Raw genomic sequence first — 17,500 nt, 5'->3', positions numbered from 1 at the left:
TGTAATAATTATACGTTTAAACAATTCTGCAACTATTACGAAAAGAGATTTTATAAAACTTTCGTTTTCCTCATAAATTCGAACAATAAAAGTTCCTTTTTCTCATGGAGAACTTAGACAAGCAGTCAATTTGCTTGCGCACCCCCATCGCAAAATTCAAGCGTCAAATTTCAAATAAAATTATATTAGTTTTCTTCGAGAACCCGAGAACACCGAACTTGTGCCGGGCCGCGCTGAACAAACGTCTATACCCTACCGAAGTTGAAGAGCTACTGACTCCCGCGGTCAACGATGCTCGTTGCTGGAGCCACAGCGCTGGAGGTGCCTGCCGTTGATCTCCAGCCACTCCGAAAATCAGAGTTGCCATCACCATCCACCCCCCCCCCCCACCTCCTTCATGGCAATCCCATCTTCGCCCATAGACAATCTTCCTTTGATGCTTCTTGAATACTGGTATGCTTAATTTGTGTCTGCAAGTTCTTTCTTAAGTTGGAAAGTATTAAGGGTGTAATCTCATACGTTCGAGCTTCCAGCTCTGCTTGCCATATGCAAGCACGAGCTGTTTCTATAGTTATTATTGCTTTTCCATTAATGGTGGTATATACTATGGTCTTCTGAAGTTTGATGCTGTATCGGTATTTTTATCATTTATGTATTTGTTTTATAATAATTGATACACAATAAATTCCCTATTATATTTATTGTAACTTTATAACTTTTCATTGTCGAATTATGTTGTTCCCAAGTAATGATTTTTTTTTTTCTTTAGCGTACGGACGGCTCTCACTTTGGCTCATAAATATGAATTTTATAATTCGTACTGTCGAATCTAATTAGCACACAGCTATATATATATATATATATATATATATATATATATATATATATATATAAATTATAAAAATAATATATAATATATATAATATATATGTATGCATAAAAATGCAAATGTGTATATATGCAGTATACAGCTATCATATATATATATATATATATATATATATATATATATATATATATATATATATATATATATATATATATATATATATATATATATATATATATATACTATATTTACATACATACATGCATATATGTTAAAACAACAACTAACAACCAATGCAACCGTATTCTAATCCACTGCAGGACAAAGGCCTCGGACGCGTAGGGGGGGTGGGGGTAGCCATTTTCATCACCACGTTGGCCACTGCGTATTAGTGAAGGGGGGAGACTTTAGTCTGATTGCTCTCAGCAAACCAACCTAGTATGGGTGGCCCTGACTAGTACTGCTTTGCTGATCATGACGATACGCAAACTCTTTCACCACGTTAAGGTGTCCCCCATTCAGAAAGCCTACATTGTGTGTTACGTTCACTTTTTATTATTATTATTATTATTATTATTATTATTATTATTAAAAGGAAGGAAATTACCCAACCCAAGGAATCAAACTTGCCACTTACAGAGCTGTCCCGAATACATTTCTGATGGAAAAATATAACTTGAATTAATTCTGTGTGATAAAAGAATAAATTACTGATAGAAATCTATGATAAATATAGCTTTAAGTTTTATCTATTAAACCTATTATTGGTTCCTGTTCTTTTCCAGCAGTGTTATACTATAAATGGATCTCTCTCTCTCTCTCTCTCTCTCTCTCTCTCTCTCTCTCTCTCTCTCTCTCTCTCTCTCTCTCTCTCTCTCTCGGCGTCAGTAGTATTAATGTCAGGATGCCAGAAAACCTCAAATCAATCAATCAAACAATCTATCTCTCTCTCTCTCTCTCTCTCTCTCTCTCTCTCTCTCTCTCTCTCTCTCTCTCTCTCTCTCTCTCTCTCTCAAGAATCCATGGGGATAGAGAGAGAGAGAGAGAGAGAGAGAGAGAGAGAGAGAGAGAGAGAGAGAGAGAGAGAGAGAGAGAGAGAGAAACTTTATCGTGGTAGTATTATGAGAAAATCACAGTAAATGTACTACACGTTTCTCTTAAAATGGTTCACATCAGTATTCGTTAGTTGATTTGTTTTAAACAACACCCGTAAAAGAAATCGTTCAGCATAATCCGGTTATCCATGAAAATTACTATTGGCATGTCAAGACAACTGAACATAAATAAATAATTCAGAAAAAAAAAAAACAATTGCTGTATTTTGTAACTTCTTCTTCTTCTTCTTCTTCTTCTTTTGTCTGCATCTTTTCCCACTTTTAGGTGGTATGGTTATATCATGAGAAGAGATGAACAGTATATTAGGAGGAGGGTGATGGAAATGGAGGTACAGGGAACGAGAAGGAGAGGGAGACCAAAGCGAAGGTGGATGGACTGTATCAAGGATGACCTTCGTTCAAAGGATTAACCGGTGATGAAGTGTGGGACAGAGGTAGATGGAGAACGCTGGTCAGAAACATCGACCCCACATAAAAGTGGGAAAAGATGCAGACAAAATACAGCAATTGTTTTTTATGTTCAGTTGTCTTGACATGCCAATTTTGTGAAATATAGAATTCATAATGGTTTCATAAACTCAAAATTCTTAAAGGAAAATCATATGGATTTCTTTTTTCTTTTTTTCTTTTTTTCAAGATTATAATATGACATCAGGCTTATCCCATATGAAAATATATAAGGCAATCATAGCCTGTATTAAAGATGCATTTTTAAGATTTTACTAGCTATGAATACTTGAAGTCTAGCTATAAAGAATTTAAACTTTCTTATGATGACTGGCCCTACTACCATCAGTCTTGATACCACTGGAAAGTATAAAAATGCCATATCCACTTGATTATATCCTTTTACATGGATAACAAGGAATTGGGATAAGGAAATACCGCAATAGTTGTAAATTGTAAGTCTCGACTCATAGTAGCTGAATTACCCCGTATAATATTACGTCTTTATACAGGTTTCTTTCAGTGGCGTCTTCCTTGCATTCCATTTACTAACGACCCGTATCTATCTGGAAGGTCAAGGTAATTCAAATTAAACTAGAGGGGCACTCACTAGAGCGCAGACCTCCGCCGCGGCAGCTTATTTATCGACCTTTTATCCTACCTAGACCTTGACCTTTGACTATAACAAGTATATATTGGTGAGGATTTTTATATACTCAAATATGAACCAAGTTTGAAGTCTGTGACAACGATTTCCAAACTTATAGCTGATTACGTGTATTGGACATTTTGCTTGACCATGACCTTCACCTATGATCTTGACCTTCCAAAATTTTATAATTTCTAGCTTTTTACATAACAGTTAATCCTTACAAGTTAAAATTGTGGCCAGTAAGACGTTCACGAACAAACACACAAGGTTTAGGCTGAGAAGCCGGGGTCCGAATCTCTGCCCAGCCAGAAGCTATTATCATAAATGAATTCCAGTGGATATATATTCCCAAGGTAGAATGCGGTATTAAATGCCATTGTGGTTGGTATTTATGTTTATATATATATATATATATATATATATATATATATATATATATATATATATAATGTGTGTGTATATATATTTGTGTGCGGGTGTGCGCGCGTGCATGCGTGGATGAGCGCTTAGAATCTGAATATGTGTACGCAAGGTCCTTTTGAAACCTAGAAAAGGGAGCTCCTGTGTAAAAAGAAAAAAAAATGCTTATTTAAATAAAGGTCAAGATATGATACGTATTTTATCATAATATTTCTTAATTATTTAGTTGTATTTTCGTAGTCTTTTTTCCTCAGTGGTTTTATTGTTTTATAAGCATTTAGTATTTATTATCTTTTGTGAACATACATGTTTTAGATGTTATTATTATTATTATTATTATTATTATTATTATTATTATTATTGTAGGTGTTATCGATGATTTTGTAGTTTGTTATTATTATTATTATTATTATTGCAATAATAAAGCTAATAATTATTATCATGATAATTATCCATACTAATATCATCATCACAACACGAAATATCCATCAGACACATGAACTTATGAAAAACCAAACTGAAACTCAGACATTCTCTCTCTCTCTCTCTCTCTCTCTCTCTCTCTCTCTCTCTCTCTCTCTCTCTCTCTCTCTCTCTCTCTCTCGGGGCTACTTCTGAAGACCCGCAAGATCACACGCCAGATGGTAATTCTCAAAGAGTGGTTTGGCCCGTTGAAGTCACCCTCGGAGTATTTGACCCTAAGTGGCTTTCTCTTTCGGAGGTATTACCGAGGTGTCTTTTGAACAGAGGAAAGTTGATTTTATTTTCATTTGCTCGTTTTTAATTCCTCTCTTGCTCTATTAGTGTATGCATATGTATATATATATATATATATATATATATATATATATGTATATTATATATATATATATATATATATATATATATATAAAATTTATGCCTATGTATGTATATAATAAATATATATATATATATATATATATATATATATATATGTATATATATGTATATATATATATATATGCATATGTATATATATGTATATATATATATATATGCATATGTATGCATATATATATATATATATATATATATGTGTGTGTGTGTGTGTGTGTGTGTGTCGCTCGCGCAGGCAAACACGTGTGTTTGTAATTTAATGGAAAGTTATCGTAATAACATTACACATGAAAAGGATAACATTTTGATAATTTGAATAATCTTGGCTCTTCGATGAGAGAATTCTTAATTAAACTTTGTTGTAGATGTTGATTTATGATAAACAAATTAAATTACATTTATGAAATTAGGATGAGTTAATAATTTCATTAATTGTTTGCCTTGAATTTAAGTCAAAGAAGGCCACTTATTTGCATAAAGTGCAATCGAATTGTATTCATGTTTAATGCCGAACAAAAAGTTCTTATGTATTTGGTAGCATGTTGATCAACTATGTTTCAGAACAAACTTGATTTCATCCAATCGTGTCTTCGGCCCTTAATTTAGTTTTACCTTCTTCTTCTTCTTCTTCTTCTTCTTCCCTACGTCATCTCTACATTAAGGGGTCGGTTGCTTGATGTACCTTCTCCAATGCCTTCGATCAAAGGCATCCTCTTCCACCAAACTTCTTCTCTCCATATCATCCTTCACCTTATCTCGTCATCTAATTCTCTGCCTCCCTCTCGATCCCCCCAAGCCCTCCTCACTCCCTCCTTAATTTAACTTTTTATTTAAACCTATCTTTTGAATTTCAATTTCATTTATTCAATTAATTACTCGGAGATCAATTCCAGGTTTCATATGCACTCCAAGGGTTGTGGTGGCCGATATGGTAACGCCCCTGACTAGTGAATGCCAGGCTGTGGTTCTGCTCATACTCGTTAGCTTCTTCGGTCGCTGCAACCTCACCATCCTTGTGAGCTAAGGATGGGTTTTTAGGGGAGCCTATAGGGCTATCTGCTGAGTCATGAGCAGCCATTGCCTGGCTCTCCTTAGTCCTAGCTTGGGTGGAGAGTCGGCTTCGGCGCTGATCATATTTATATATGGTCAGTCCTGCTCAATAGGGAATGTCACTGTCCCTTTTTTCTGCCATTCATGAGCGACCTTTAAACCTTTAAGACCTTGGAATACCTACAGACTGACATTGCTCAAGGTCACAGTCTGACACAAGACTCAATTGATGTATGGTAACCCACCAGCAAGATATAGGTGTAGTTTTCATGCCTTGACTGATTTTCTTATACAATGCAAGGCACCTTCTCCATTGATGTATGGTAACCCACCAACGAGATATAGGTGTAGTTTTCATGCCTTAAGTGATTTTCTTATACAATGCAAGGCACTTTCTCCATTGATGTATGGTAACCCACCAACAAGATATAGGTGTAGTTTTTGTGCCTTAAGTGATTTTCTTATACAATGCAAGGCACCTTCTCCATTGATGTATGGTAACCCACCAACAAGATATAGGTGTAGTTTTCGTGCCTTAAGTGATTTTCTTATACAATGCAAGGCACTTTCTCCTTTGATGTATGGTAACCCACCAACAAGATATAGGTGTAGTTTTCATGCCTTGACTGATTTTCTTATACAATGCAAGGCACCTTCTCCATTGATGTATGGTAACCCACCAACAAGATATAGATGTAGTTTTCATGCCTTAAGTGATTTTCTTATACAATGCAAGGCACTTTCTCCATTGATGTATGGTAACCCACCAACAAGATATAGGTGTAGTTTTCGTGCCTTAAGTGATTTTCTTATACAATGCAAGGCACCTTCTCCATTGATGTATGGTAACCCACCAACAAGATATAGGTGTAGTTTTCATGCCTTGACTGATTTTCTTATACAATGCAAGGCACCTTCTCCATTGATGTATGGTAACCCACCAACAAGATATAGGTGTAGTTTTCATGCCTTGACTGATTTTCTTATACAATGCAAGGCACTTTCTCCATTGATGTATGGTAACCCACCAACAAGATATAGGTGTAGTTTTCGTGCCTTAAGTGATTTTCTTATACAATGCAAGGCACTTTCTCCATTGATGTGTGGTAACCCACCAACAAGATATAGGTGTAGTTTTCGTGCCTTAAGTGATTTTCTTATACAATGCAAGGCACTTTCTCCATTGATGTGTGGTAACCCACCAACAAGATATAGGTGTAGTTTTCGTGCCTTAAGTGATTTTCTTATACAATGCAAGGCACTTTCTCCATTGATGTGTGGTAACCCACCAACAAGATATAGGTGTAGTTTTCATGCCTTGACTGATTTTCTTATACAATGCAAGGCACTTTCTCCATTGATGTGTGGTAACCCACCAACAAGATATAGGTGTAGTTTTCGTGCCTTAAGTGATTTTCTTATACAATGCAAAGCACTTTCTCCATTGATGTGTGGTAACCCACCAACAAGATATAGGTGTAGTTTTCGTGCCTTAAGTGATTTTCTTATACAATGCAAGGCACTTTCTCCATTGATGTGTGGTAACCCACCAACAAGATATAGGTGTAGTTTTCGTGCCTTAAGTGATTTTCTTATACAATGCAAGGCACTTTCTCCATTGATGTGTGGTAACCCACCAACAAGATATAGGTGTAGTTTTCGTGCCTTAAGTGATTTTCTTATACAATGCAAGGCACTTTCTCCATTGATGTGTGGTAACCCACCAACAAGATATAGGTGTAGTTTTCATGCCTTGACTGATTTTCTTATACAATGCAAGGCACTTTCTCCATTGATGTGTGGTAACCCACCAACAAGATATAGGTGTAGTTTTCGTGCCTTAAGTGATTTTCTTATACAATGCAAGGCACTTTCTCCATTGATGTGTGGTAACCCACCAACAAGATATAGGTGTAGTTTTCGTGCCTTAAGTGATTTTCTTATACAATGCAAGGCACTTTCTCCATTGATGTGTGGTAACCCACCAACAAGATATAGATGTAGTTTTCATGCCTTGACTGATTTTCTTATACAATGCAAGGCACTTTCTCCATTGATGTGTGGTAACCCACCAACAAGATATAGATGTAGTTTTCATGCCTTGAGTGATTTTCTTATACAATGCAAGGCACTTTCTCCATTGATGTATGGTAACCCACCAACAAGATATAGGTGTAGTTTTCATGCCTTGACTGATTTTCTTATACAATGCAAGGCACTTTCTCCATTGATGTGTGGTAACCCACCAACAAGATATAGATGTAGTTTTCATGCCTTGAGTGATTTTCTTATACAATGCAAGGCACTTTCTCCATTGATGTGTGGTAACCCACCAACAAGATATAGGTGTAGTTTTCGTGCCTTAAGTGATTTTCTTATACAATGCAAGGCACCTTCTCCATTGATGTATGGTAACCCACCAACAAGATATAGGTGTAGTTTTCGTGCTTTAAGTGATTTTCTTATACAATGCAAGGCACTTTCTCCTTTGATGTATGGTAACCCACCAACAAGATATAGGTGTAGTTTTCATGCCTTGACTGATTTTCTTATACAATGCAAGGCACCTTCTCCATTGATGTATGGTAACCCACCAACAAGATATAGATGTAGTTTTCATGCCTTAAGTGATTTTCTTATACAATGCAAGGCACTTTCTCCATTGATGTATGGTAACTCACCAACAAGATATAGGTGTAGTTTTCATGCCTTAAGTGATTTTCTTATACAATGCAAGGCACTTTCTCCATTGATGTATGGTAACCCACCAACAAGATATAGATGTAGTTTTCATGCCTTAAGTGATTTTCTTATACAATGCAAGGCACTTTCTCCATTGATGTATGGTAACCCACCAACAAGATATAGGTGTAGTTTTCATGCCTTGACTGATTTTCTTATACAATGCAAGGCACCTTCTCCATTGATGTATGGTAACCCACCAACAAGATATAGGTGTAGTTTTCGTGCCTTAAGTGATTTTCTTATACAATGCAAGGCACCTTCTCCATTGATGTGTGGTAACCCACCAACAAGATATAGATGTAGTTTTCATGCCTTAAGTGATTTTCTTATACAATGCAAGGCACTTTCTCCATTGATGTATGGTAACCCACCAACAAGATATAGATGTAGTTTTCATGCCTTAAGTGATTTTCTTATACAATGCAAGGCACTTTCTCCATTGATGTATGGTAACCCACCAACAAGATATAGGTGTAGTTTTCATGCCTTAAGTGATTTTCTTATACAATGCAAGGCACCTTCTCCATTGATGTATGGTAACCCACCAACAAGATATAGGTGTAGTTTTCATGCCTTGACTGATTTTCTTATACAATGCAAGGCACTTTCTCCATTGATGTATGGTAACCCACCAACAAGATATAGGTGTAGTTTTCATGCCTTAAGTGATTTTCTTATACAATGCAAGGCACTTTCTCCATTGATGTATGGTAACCCACCAACAAGATATAGATGTAGTTTTCATGCCTTAAGTGATTTTCTTATACAATGCAAGGCACTTTCTCCATTGATGTATGGTAACCCACCAACAAGATATAGGTGTAGTTTTCGTGCCTTAAGTGATTTTCTTATACAATGCAAGGCACCTTCTCCATTGATGTATGGTAACCCACCAACAAGATATAGGTGTAGTTTTCGTGCCTTAAGTGATTTTCTTATACAATGCAAGGCACTTTCTCCATTGATGTGTGGTAACCCACCAACAAGATATAGGTGTAGTTTTCATGCCTTGACTGATTTTCTTATACAATGCAAGGCACTTTCTCCATTGATGTGTGGTAACCCACCAACAAGATATAGGTGTAGTTTTCATGCCTTAAGTGATTTTCTTATACAATGCAAGGCACCTTCTCCATTGATGTGTGGTAACCCACCAACAAGATATAGGTGTAGTTTTCATGCCTTAAGTGATTTTCTTATACAATGCAAGGCACTTTCTCCATTGATGTGTGGTAACCCACCAACAAGATATAGGTGTAGTTTTCGTGCCTTAAGTGATTTTCTTATACAATGCAAGGCACCTTCTCCATTGATGTATGGTAACCCACCAACAAGATATAGGTGTAGTTTTCGTGCCTTAAGTGATTTTCTTATACAATGCAAGGCACTTTCTCCATTGATGTGTGGTAACCCACCAACAAGATATAGGTGTAGTTTTCGTGCCTTAAGTGATTTTCTTATACAATGCAAGGCACCTTCTCCATTGATGTGTGGTAACCCACCAACAAGATATAGGTGTAGTTTTCATGCCTTGACTGATTTTCTTATACAATGCAAGGCACTTTCTCCATTGATGTGTGGTAACCCACCAACAAGATATAGATGTAGTTTTCATGCCTTAAGTGATTTTCTTATACAATGCAAGGCACTTTCTCCATTGATGTGTGGTAACCCACCAACAAGATATAGATGTAGTTTTCATGCCTTGACTGATTTTCTTATACAATGCAAGGCACTTTCTCCATTGATGTGTGGTAACCCACCAACAAGATATAGGTGTAGTTTTCGTGCCTTAAGTGATTTTCTTATACAATGCAAGGCACTTTCTCCATTGATGTGTGGTAACCCACCAACAAGATATAGGTGTAGTTTTCATGCCTTGACTGATTTTCTTATACAATGCAAGGCACTTTCTCCATTGATGTATGGTAACCCACCAACAAGATATAGGTGTAGTTTTCGTGCCTTAAGTGATTTTCTTATACAATGCAAGGCACTTTCTCCATTGATGTGTGGTAACCCACCAACAAGATATAGGTGTAGTTTTCGTGCCTTAAGTGATTTTCTTATACAATGCAAGGCACTTTCTCCATTGATGTGTGGTAACCCACCAACAAGATATAGGTGTAGTTTTCGTGCCTTAAGTGATTTTCTTATACAATGCAAGGCACTTTCTCCATTGATGTGTGGTAACCCACCAACAAGATATAGGTGTAGTTTTCGTGCCTTAAGTGATTTTCTTATACAATGCAAGGCACTTTCTCCATTGATGTGTGGTAACCCACCAACAAGATATAGATGTAGTTTTCATGCCTTAAATGATTTTCTTATACAATGCAAGGCACTTTCTCCATTGATGTATGGTAACCCACCAACAAGATATAGATGTAGTTTTCATGCCTTAAGTGATTTTCTTATACAATGCAAGGCACCTTCTCCATTGATGTGTGGTAACCCACCAACAAGATATAGGTGTAGTTTTCATGCCTTAAGTGATTTTCTTATACAATGCAAGGCACTTTCTCCATTGATGTATGGTAACCCACCAACAAGATATAGGTGTAGTTTTCATGCCTTAAGTGATTTTCTTATACAATGCAAGGCACCTTCTCCATTGATGTGTGGTAACCCACCAACAAGATATAGGTGTAGTTTTCATGCCTTGACTGATTTTCTTATACAATGCAAGGCACTTTCTCCTTTGATGTATGGTAACCCACCAACAAGATATAGGTGTAGTTTTCATGCCTTAAGTGATTTTCTTATACAATGCAAGGCACTTTCTCCATTGATGTGTGGTAACCCACCAACAAGATATAGGTGTAGTTTTCATGCCTTGACTGATTTTCTTATACAATGCAAGGCACTTTCTCCATTGATGTGTGGTAACCCACCAACAAGATATAGGTGTAGTTTTCGTGCCTTAAGTGATTTTCTTATACAATGCAAGGCACTTTCTCCATTGATGTGTGGTAACCCACCAACAAGATATAGGTGTAGTTTTCGTGCCTTAAGTGATTTTCTTATACAATGCAAGGCACTTTCTCCATTGATGTGTGGTAACCCACCAACAAGATATAGGTGTAGTTTTCGTGCCTTAAGTGATTTTCTTATACAATGCAAGGCACTTTCTCCATTGATGTGTGGTAACCCACCAACAAGATATAGGTGTAGTTTTCGTGCCTTAAGTGATTTTCTTATACAATGCAAGGCACTTTCTCCATTGATGTGTGGTAACCCACCAACAAGATATAGGTGTAGTTTTCATGCCTTGACTGATTTTCTTATACAATGCAAGGCACTTTCTCCATTGATGTGTGGTAACCCACCAACAAGATATAGGTGTAGTTTTCGTGCCTTAAGTGATTTTCTTATACAATGCAAGGCACTTTCTCCATTGATGTGTGGTAACCCACCAACAAGATATAGGTGTAGTTTTCGTGCCTTAAGTGATTTTCTTATACAATGCAAGGCACTTTCTCCATTGATGTGTGGTAACCCACCAACAAGATATAGATGTAGTTTTCATGCCTTGACTGATTTTCTTATACAATGCAAGGCACTTTCTCCATTGATGTGTGGTAACCCACCAACAAGATATAGATGTAGTTTTCATGCCTTGAGTGATTTTCTTATACAATGCAAGGCACTTTCTCCATTGATGTATGGTAACCCACCAACAAGATATAGGTGTAGTTTTCATGCCTTGACTGATTTTCTTATACAATGCAAGGCACTTTCTCCATTGATGTGTGGTAACCCACCAACAAGATATAGATGTAGTTTTCATGCCTTGAGTGATTTTCTTATACAATGCAAGGCACTTTCTCCATTGATGTGTGGTAACCCACCAACAAGATATAGGTGTAGTTTTCGTGCCTTAAGTGATTTTCTTATACAATGCAAGGCACCTTCTCCATTGATGTATGGTAACCCACCAACAAGATATAGGTGTAGTTTTCGTGCTTTAAGTGATTTTCTTATACAATGCAAGGCACTTTCTCCTTTGATGTATGGTAACCCACCAACAAGATATAGGTGTAGTTTTCATGCCTTGACTGATTTTCTTATACAATGCAAGGCACCTTCTCCATTGATGTATGGTAACCCACCAACAAGATATAGATGTAGTTTTCATGCCTTAAGTGATTTTCTTATACAATGCAAGGCACTTTCTCCATTGATGTATGGTAACTCACCAACAAGATATAGGTGTAGTTTTCATGCCTTAAGTGATTTTCTTATACAATGCAAGGCACTTTCTCCATTGATGTATGGTAACCCACCAACAAGATATAGATGTAGTTTTCATGCCTTAAGTGATTTTCTTATACAATGCAAGGCACTTTCTCCATTGATGTATGGTAACCCACCAACAAGATATAGGTGTAGTTTTCATGCCTTGACTGATTTTCTTATACAATGCAAGGCACCTTCTCCATTGATGTATGGTAACCCACCAACAAGATATAGGTGTAGTTTTCGTGCCTTAAGTGATTTTCTTATACAATGCAAGGCACCTTCTCCATTGATGTGTGGTAACCCACCAACAAGATATAGATGTAGTTTTCATGCCTTAAGTTATTTTCTTATACAATGCAAGGCACTTTCTCCATTGATGTATGGTAACCCACCAACAAGATATAGATGTAGTTTTCATGCCTTAAGTGATTTTCTTATACAATGCAAGGCACTTTCTCCATTGATGTATGGTAACCCACCAACAAGATATAGGTGTAGTTTTCATGCCTTAAGTGATTTTCTTATACAATGCAAGGCACCTTCTCCATTGATGTATGGTAACCCACCAACAAGATATAGGTGTAGTTTTCATGCCTTGACTGATTTTCTTATACAATGCAAGGCACTTTCTCCATTGATGTATGGTAACCCACCAACAAGATATAGGTGTAGTTTTCGTGCCTTAAGTGATTTTCTTATACAATGCAAGGCACTTTCTCCATTGATGTATGGTAACTCACCAACAAGATATAGGTGTAGTTTTCATGCCTTAAGTGATTTTCTTATACAATGCAAGGCACTTTCTCCATTGATGTATGGTAACCCACCAACAAGATATAGATGTAGTTTTCATGCCTTAAGTGATTTTCTTATACAATGCAAGGCACTTTCTCCATTGATGTATGGTAACCCACCAACAAGATATAGGTGTAGTTTTCGTGCCTTAAGTGATTTTCTTATACAATGCAAGGCACCTTCTCCATTGATGTATGGTAACCCACCAACAAGATATAGGTGTAGTTTTCGTGCCTTAAGTGATTTTCTTATACAATGCAAGGCACTTTCTCCATTGATGTGTGGTAACCCACCAACAAGATATAGGTGTAGTTTTCGTGCCTTAAGTGATTTTCTTATACAATGCAAGGCACTTTCTCCATTGATGTGTGGTAACCCACCAACAAGATATAGGTGTAGTTTTCGTGCCTTAAGTGATTTTCTTATACAATGCAAGGCACTTTCTCCATTGATGTGTGGTAACCCACCAACAAGATATAGGTGTAGTTTTCATGCCTTGACTGATTTTCTTATACAATGCAAGGCACTTTCTCCATTGATGTGTGGTAACCCACCAACAAGATATAGGTGTAGTTTTCATGCCTTAAGTGATTTTCTTATACAATGCAAGGCACCTTCTCCATTGATGTGTGGTAACCCACCAACAAGATATAGGTGTAGTTTTCATGCCTTAAGTGATTTTCTTATACAATGCAAGGCACTTTCTCCATTGATGTGTGGTAACCCACCAACAAGATATAGGTGTAGTTTTCGTGCCTTAAGTGATTTTCTTATACAATGCAAGGCACCTTCTCCATTGATGTATGGTAACCCACCAACAAGATATAGGTGTAGTTTTCGTGCCTTAAGTGATTTTCTTATACAATGCAAGGCACTTTCTCCATTGATGTGTGGTAACCCACCAACAAGATATAGGTGTAGTTTTCGTGCCTTAAGTGATTTTCTTATACAATGCAAGGCACCTTCTCCATTGATGTGTGGTAACCCACCAACAAGATATAGGTGTAGTTTTCATGCCTTGACTGATTTTCTTATACAATGCAAGGCACTTTCTCCATTGATGTGTGGTAACCCACCAACAAGATATAGATGTAGTTTTCATGCCTTAAGTGATTTTCTTATACAATGCAAGGCACTTTCTCCATTGATGTGTGGTAACCCACCAACAAGATATAGATGTAGTTTTCATGCCTTGACTGATTTTCTTATACAATGCAAGGCACTTTCTCCATTGATGTGTGGTAACCCACCAACAAGATATAGGTGTAGTTTTCGTGCCTTAAGTGATTTTCTTATACAATGCAAGGCACTTTCTCCATTGATGTGTGGTAACCCACCAACAAGATATAGGTGTAGTTTTCATGCCTTGACTGATTTTCTTATACAATGCAAGGCACTTTCTCCATTGATGTATGGTAACCCACCAACAAGATATAGATGTAGTTTTCGTGCCTTAAGTGATTTTCTTATACAATGCAAGGCACTTTCTCCATTGATGTGTGGTAACCCACCAACAAGATATAGGTGTAGTTTTCGTGCCTTAAGTGATTTTCTTATACAATGCAAGGCACTTTCTCCATTGATGTGTGGTAACCCACCAACAAGATATAGGTGTAGTTTTCGTGCCTTAAGTGATTTTCTTATACAATGCAAGGCACTTTCTCCATTGATGTGTGGTAACCCACCAACAAGATATAGGTGTAGTTTTCGTGCCTTAAGTGATTTTCTTATACAATGCAAGGCACTTTCTCCATTGATGTGTGGTAACCCACCAACAAGATATAGATGTAGTTTTCATGCCTTAAATGATTTTCTTATACAATGCAAGGCACTTTCTCCATTGATGTATGGTAACCCACCAACAAGATATAGATGTAGTTTTCATGCCTTAAGTGATTTTCTTATACAATGCAAGGCACCTTCTCCATTGATGTGTGGTAACCCACCAACAAGATATAGGTGTAGTTTTCATGCCTTAAGTGATTTTCTTATACAATGCAAGGCACCTTCTCCATTGATGTATGGTAACCCACCAACAAGATATAGGTGTAGTTTTCATGCCTTAAGTGATTTTCTTATACAATGCAAGGCACCTTCTCCATTGATGTGTGGTAACCCACCAACAAGATATAGGTGTAGTTTTCATGCCTTGACTGATTTTCTTATACAATGCAAGGCACTTTCTCCTTTGATGTATGGTAACCCACCAACAAGATATAGGTGTAGTTTTCATGCCTTAAGTGATTTTCTTATACAATGCAAGGCACTTTCTCCATTGATGTGTGGTAACCCACCAACAAGATATAGGTGTAGTTTTCATGCCTTAAGTGATTTTCTTATACAATGCAAGGCACTTTCTCCATTGATGTGTGGTAACCCACCAACAAGATATAGGTGTAGTTTTCGTGCCTTAAGTGATTTTCTTATACAATGCAAGGCACCTTCTCCATTGTTGTATGGTAACCCACCAACAAGATATAGGTGTAGTTTTCATGCCTTGACTGATTTTCTTATACAATGCAAGGCACTTTCTCCTTTGATGTATGGTAACCCACCAACAAGATATAGGTGTAGTTTTCATGCCTTAAGTGATTTTCTTATACAATGCAAGGCACCTTCTCCATTGATGTATGGTAACCCACCAACAAGATATAGGTGTAGTTTTCGTGCCTTAAGTGATTTTCTTATACAATGCAAGACACCTTTATAGGTTCCAATGTCACGGCTGATTGATTTTGAGTTTTCTGGCCTCCTGACATCGAAGGTCATAGGTGCCACCAATATTACGAAGCCATCAATCAGCGCATAGACCTGTAACTTGGGGAGTGATTCATTGCTTGCATTTTGTTTCGATATTTATATTGAAATATGTATATGAAATATCCGTTTTAATGTTGTTAGTGTTTTTAAATATGTTTTAATGTTATTCTTTTTTAAATATTTTATTCTGATACTTCATTATTTCCCATATCTTTTATTTATATCATTATTTCCTTTCCTCACTGGGTTAATTTCTCTATTGGAGCCCTTGGGCTTATAGCATCTTGCTTTTCTAACTAGGGTTGTAGCTTAGCTGGTAATAATAATAATAATAATAATAATAATAATAATAATAATAATAATAGTATTTGTGGCAGGTTGGAATGTAATTATAAATTCCTTATATTTACTAGAGATCGTAGCGTTAAATTAACTACTTTGTTCATGTACGTAAGGTTCAATTACTGCTCTTATATGTGATTATTATTTCTCTTGATAATTCTTCCTGACTTTAATTATCTAGAGAAGAAGAAACATTAATTCCATCAGGCATTTAGGAGCATGACAAGATCTTTTTACACTGCTATTATTATTATTATTTTTTTTTTATTTCTTTTTTTTTACTTTAGTTTAATGTCCTTATTTACAAACGATCATCAGAATATATGTCTAGAAATATCTGCCCTATATAATAAAGAGCAAGTATCTCTCTCTCTCTCTCTCTCTCTCTCTCTCTCTCTCTCTCTCTCTCCCCCCCTATTGACGCAAAGGCCCACGGTTAGATTTCGCCAATTGTCTCTATCTTGGGCTTTTAATTCAATATGTCTTCATTCATAATCTCCTACTTCGAGGTTCATAGTCATCAGCCATTTAGGCCTGGGTCTTCCAACTCTAGTGCCAGCTGAACGTTTGGTAAACTAATTTCTTTGGGAGTGCGAAGAGCATGCCAAAACCATCTCCATCTACCCCTCATCATGATCTCATTCACATATGGCACTCGAGTAATCTCGCTTATAGTTTCATTTCTAATCTTTTACTGCCATTTAACTCCCAATATCCTTCTGAGGGCTTTGTTCTGAAATCTACTAAATGTATTGGAGATTGTTTCATTGTCATACCATGACTCATGTCCATAGAGTAACACCGAACTCGCTAAGCTGATATATAGTCCGATTTTTTATGTGTAATTTAAGGCGATTTGATATCCAAGTTTTACTTAACCTAGCCATTGTCCGATTTGCTTTTATCAATCTTTCACTAAACTCTAATTCTAAAGACCCTGTATGGGATATATATATATATATATATATATATATATATATATATATATATATACATATATATATATGTATGTATGTATGTATATGTATATATATACAAGTGTATACATATACACAAGTATAATATATATATATATATATATATATATATATATATATATATATATATATATATATATATATATTAGACTGCATATATATATATATTTATATATATATATATATATATATATATATTAGACTATATATATATATATATATATTAGACTATATATATATGTATGTATATGTATATATGTGAATATAT

Source organism: Palaemon carinicauda, chromosome 30 (assembly GCF_036898095.1).
Source record: "Palaemon carinicauda isolate YSFRI2023 chromosome 30, ASM3689809v2, whole genome shotgun sequence".
NCBI lineage: Eukaryota > Metazoa > Arthropoda > Malacostraca > Decapoda > Palaemonidae > Palaemon > Palaemon carinicauda.
Note: the sequence above shows the minus strand (reverse complement) of the source record.